We start from the raw sequence: 5,420 nt of genomic DNA on the forward strand, positions 1-5,420 counted from the left end.
GTTGGTCAGGATGGTCTGGAACTCCTGACCTCGTGATCCACCTGCTTCACCCTCCCAAAGTGCTGGAACTACAGGAATGAGCCACGGTGCCCGGCTGTCCAGTCCATCTTCTATGACACCCTGCTGTTGCCCAGGTTGTCAGTACCTTGCTGGCCACATCCCTACACAGCTGCACGTCAGGCCTGTAATTTCATTCTTACAATCTCTAACAGTCTTGTCCCTGTCAAGATGAGGATCTCTATCATTTCTAATTCAGTCTAATGTTTTCTTTCTGGATGATTATTTCATTTTGTTAGCACATTAGGCTAAAAGCTCAAGGCTGCTGTTTCAGCACAGCACAGAGGACAACTCTGTCTCACAGAGGAAGATACCAGTCCTCCAACACAGACCACACCTCCAAACATGACCCAAGGAGCTTACAAATGCCTGGCCCTGTTCACAGGACGCACAGAGCAGACAGCTCAGGGTCGGTCTAGCATCCCTTCTGGGCAAAACTGCAAGTCCCCATCATGAAGACAGTGGTCATCTGCACTATTTTCACAGATGAAGGGAAATACTTTAGAAGCAAAAACTTAGCCAGGAGCAGTGCATGGCAACCATTAGGCACATAATAAAGGTTGATTAAATGAATGAAAACCCTTCTACGAAGATTTTTGAGGTGAAGCTTTTTAGAAGAGGAATTGGACATGCTAATGAACTTAAAAGATAAATGGCTGCTCTGGGAACACTGTATAAACATCAATTTCTTAGTAAAAGTGTGATAAAGAGAGAAGATGGATAGCCGTGTCTCCCACTCTGAAACTATGGCGAGCCAGAGATGAAAAATTCGTACCCTCCAATCTTGGTTTCATTAAACTACAGGCATCTGTCATTGTGTTATATTTTGCAACTTTGTTCTTTTACTAGAGTTTGGGTTGATTTATGCCTGACAATGTACAAGAGATATGTCTTCATCTCATCACAAAGTCAACTTCTAGTGACCCCTGAAAAGCTTTTCCAATGACCACTAGTCCCAGTCGTGGGGTGCGGGTTTTTCTTAGTTTTAGTTCGAACACTGGACGCTCTTGACCTTGCCCTTAGACTTTGGGGAGGGACATGTCCTACTGTCTTGAGGCTGTGGACCTTGGTGTGGGGCCTCCTGAGCAGCCCAGACTATCAGCTTCATGGGAGCCCTGGGGAAAGTGCTGATTTTATTCTTCCTACTTTATAGTCTGTTACTCCTGCAGGGAGGTCAGGAAAAGTCAGATTTAGGAAAGAATGCAGTTTGTCACAACATTCATGACTCCCACTAACTTCAGGATACAAGCCAGTCTTATTGGTAGGGCAGATACGGTCCTCCATGATTTGGTCTTAACCTCCCTTTATAGTCCTGATCTTCCATCCCTCTCCTCCAGGCCCCATCAGCCTCTGTGAACAGCTTCTCCCTTCCCTGGTGTACCAAGCTCTTCTTTTACCTTTGTGCCTTTGCCTGTGCCCAGAAGGCCCTTTGTCCTTTTTGTGACTTGGTGAAATACTCATGCTTCAAGACCCTGCTCAAAGAGTCGTCCGTGAAGCCTTTCTGGATTCACACAGGCTGCCATTTCTTTCCACTGTTCTTTCTTCATGCCTTGTGCAAACTTTTCTGATGATACATAGGACTCTCCAAAAGTTACCTGTTTATGAGTTTATCTCCTTTACCAGTCTGTGAGCTCCTGATATGCAGGGGTGGTAACTACTCATTGTTACCTCCTGAGCCTAGCCTTGTGCCTGGCCATAGTCATCTCTAAGAAATGTTGAGACAATGGAGAAATGACCTGAAACTAGATATTGGAAGCCTTTGATATCCCAGCAAAATGATTCAATGCTATCTTCAGTGATATCCATTGTGGGGTATTCATAATGATCCACTGGCCGTCAGGGAGAAAGTATTAGAACTGCTATTTATGGTTTGTCAAAAATTAACAATGAAAGTAAGCTTTTCTAATATTTTCTATAAACTGACAGTAGCACACATATTTAATTTATAAATAAATATATTGGCTGGGTGCAGTGGCTCACACCTGTAATCACAGCACTTTAGGAGGCCAAAGCGGGTGAATCACCAGGTCGGGAGTTCAAGACCAGCCTGGCCAATATAGTGAAACCCCATCTTTACTAAAAAATACGAAAATTAGCCGGGCATGGTGGTGGGCACCTGTAGTCCCAGCTACTTGAGAGGCTGGGGCAGGAGAATTGCTGGAACCCAGGAGGCGGAGGTTGCAGTGAGCCGAGATCGCTCCACTGCACTCCAGCCTGAGCAACAGAGCAAGACTCTGTCTCAAACACACACACAAAGAAACACATGATGTTAAGAACAGGAGGCCCCTTTGAGAATTATAGGCTGCTGTTATAAGTAAGGGGAAGCCACTGAAAGACTCTGAACAGGGGAAAAACATGAAAAAAACCCAACTGTTCAGGAGAATCGGTCTTATAGACTAGATGGAGATAAGAGTCACCAATCAATGGGCAAGGCTCTGACAGGGCCGTACACAAGAGATAAAAGACTAGACAAGAATAGGAGTGATAGGAATGGCAGGAAAAGAAGATCTACTGAGGAATGATCATCATTCTCTTTATTTGCATCGTTCCATCAGTGGAGCTGGGTCACACATTGTCACAGTAAGGAGAAGGAGAAAGAGCCACATGGACACTCTAAATGCAGTCACAGAATGAGACCACAGGCTGAACTCAAAGGAGAACATGGAATACATTGCCCCAGGCTTAGAGTCTATAAGTGAGACTTTCAAAAAATGGTTTTCTCCACTGGTTTAAAGGGGCAACAAATAAAGGCCACTCCTCGGGCCTGTCCAATCCCAGATTGGGGCTTCTCAGTAAAGACTATTTATAGCTCAGATTGTTGCAGCAAGGTTATGCAACTGCTGCATGGGGCAGGCAGGACAGCAGTCCTGAGCCCTTGCCGGGTGAGTGACCGTCTGACCATCTTCCGGCTGCTTCCTGTTGGCTTAGGAGACAACAGAAGAAGGTGGATTTGTTTGTCCATTGAGCAACCTGCCGTTGCCCTGCCTGTGCCCACCTGTCTCCCTTTAAACATTAACAATCTGTTAAAACATTTGGGTTTTGTGCCCAAGGCCAAGGGGATCCCAAGAGAAAGACGAACAGAAAAGGGGAGGAGGAGGAGAGAAGGGAGGGCATCAACAATGTATTCATTCAACAAACATTTCTAAGTGTCCATGGTGACCCAGACATCATGGGAACCTTGGGGTTCCAGAGTTGAGTAGAACACGACTCCCATTCTTAGGAATTCACCATCCAGTAGAGGAGAAAGACGTTTAGACAGAAGACAAAAGGGAAGGAAAAGCTCGATGCTGTGCCTTCAGCTCAGCTTCTCCATTTTTTGGAGAAGGGTTAATTGGGGAAGCAGAGAGAGAGATGAGAGATCAAACTTTCCAGGGCCTTTGTCTCCAGAGCAGAGGGTCTCAAACCTTAGTGAGCAAAAACTGATCCAGAAGACTTGTTGGAGGCGTAGCTTCCAGTTCAGCAAGCCTATTTCAGCAGATTGGAGGTGGGCCCAGGGCTCTGCATTTTCCCGCTCTCTGGGGGATCCAGGTGCAGGCAGTCCGTGATCACAAGGGGATGCCACTCTTCCAAAGCGGGCCTGGAAAACCAGAACTGGCAACTGCCTGGCCCCAGAGCTGCCAGCCATGGGGCGGGTCCACCAGAGACTGATGGAGGAACGAGGAAGAAGAAAGGGAAAGGAACAGGGAACCTCGGAGAGGATTAGAGTGGGAAATGGAAAAAGAGAAAATCCAAGGTGTGCAAAAGAGAAAAGGGATGCCTCTCTAAGAAGGTCAGCGAGTATTAGCGGAGGTGCTAGGGCCACTCAGGCTGGCTGACGTCCATGTGTTAGCCATGATTTTTGGTCTTTCAAACTTGAGGACCTGCCTAAGCAAGCACAGAGCAAAAAACAGAAAGTTGACTTTGGTAGATGCTTGGGCATCAATATCACGTGGAACCAGCCTTTTCTTTGATACCTTTTGCGTTTCTTGCAGATCCCGTGTCTGCAGCACGTGCTGATCGCCAAAGGTGAGGCTGGATGAAGCCAGAGGCTATGGAAAGGAGACTGTTTCAGAGGACTTGACACCATCTTCAGTCATTTCTCTGGTTCTTGGCAGCTCCATTTGGCTGTGTCCCTACCCTGCACAACCCTCCCATGCAGTCTGCTCCAGGGCAGCGTCCAGCTGGTGACCTGAGAGGGCAGCGGTGCCCCAGTCTCCATGAAGGTTGAGCTCGGATTGCCAACAGCAATTTTCACCTTGTGGTCTATGGCTCTTCATCCTGATTGCATGGAGATTGGTCTCTCTCTTCAGCTGGATTGAGGCCACCCTCTGAGCCCCCGGGGTACGTTTTGTCTGACCCTGGCACCATTCGGTTCTTCCACAGCATCAGGTACGATGTTCCTAGTTCTCTCAACCGCATTCCTAAGGCGCGCTTCCTCTCCTCCGCTCGTTTTCAAATGGACATCTCCTCCCTCATTCTTTTTCTTTAAAAAAAAAAACTTTATAATATAAATATATATTAAAAATAGAGACGGAGTCTCGTTATGTTATCCAGACTGGTCTCTGTCCCCTTGGCTCACGTAATCCTCACACCTCAGCCTCCCTAAGCGTTAGGATAACAGGCATGAGCCACCTCACTCGGCCTCCTCCCTCATTCTTTAAGCACCTGCTCTAGCATTACCTTCCCTGTGAATTCTTTCTTTTTTCCCATTTGGAATCCTTTTTATTTTATTTTATTTTATTGACAAATAATAATTGCACAAATGTATGGGGTACACAGTGATCTTTTGATACATAGAAGGTATGGTGATCAGATCGGGGTAATTAGCATATCTGTCACATCAAACATTATCATTTCTTTGTGTTAGAAACTTTCAAGATCCTCCTTCTAGCTCTTTGAAAGTATATGTTCCTATTAACTGCAGTCATCCTACAGTGCTATAGAACAATAGCCTTTATGCCTCCTATCCAGCTGTAATTTTGTATCATTTAGCAAATCTCCCTGTTCTTTATCTCATCTTCCCTTTTCCCATTTGAAGTTTTTATCACGTGGTACTGGCACTTGGTTCGGGTATGCGCCACCCATTTTACTACAGGTTCCAGGGATCTAGTCTCAGGGAGGTCACTGGGGCAGAAGGATTAGGAACTCAGGCTAAACTAATTCAGAATCTCAGCACTATCACCTGTCAGCTGTGTGACCTCAGGCAAGCTACTTCATCGTCCTCGTCTCCATTTCCTTACCTATAAAATGGACTAACAATTATACTTACTATTAAGGTTCAATGTAGTTACTATTAAGGTTATAACTTCGGGCCGGGCGCGGTGGCTCAAGCCTGTAATCCCAGCACTTTGGGAGGCCGAGACGGGCGGATCACGAGGTCAGGA

At 46.2% G+C, this 5,420-nt stretch overlaps 1 long non-coding RNA gene across 1 annotated transcript in view; it reads left to right on the top strand.

Moving 5' to 3' along the window:
* The first annotated feature begins 3,180 nt into the window (after positions 1–3,180).
* The window catches only part of LOC105512375, a 10,495-nt gene continuing 8,255 nt past the window's right edge, over positions 3,181–5,420 (top strand). Inside the window, exons 1-2 of the long non-coding RNA XR_001001836.1 lie at positions 3,181–3,541; positions 4,029–4,425. This is a non-coding gene — a long non-coding RNA (uncharacterized LOC105512375). The remainder of the gene's footprint in view (positions 3,542–4,028; positions 4,426–5,420) is intronic.

Source organism: Colobus angolensis, unplaced genomic scaffold, assembly GCF_000951035.1.
Source record: "Colobus angolensis palliatus isolate OR3802 unplaced genomic scaffold, Cang.pa_1.0 Scaffold210, whole genome shotgun sequence".
Classification (NCBI taxonomy): domain Eukaryota; kingdom Metazoa; phylum Chordata; class Mammalia; order Primates; family Cercopithecidae; genus Colobus; species Colobus angolensis.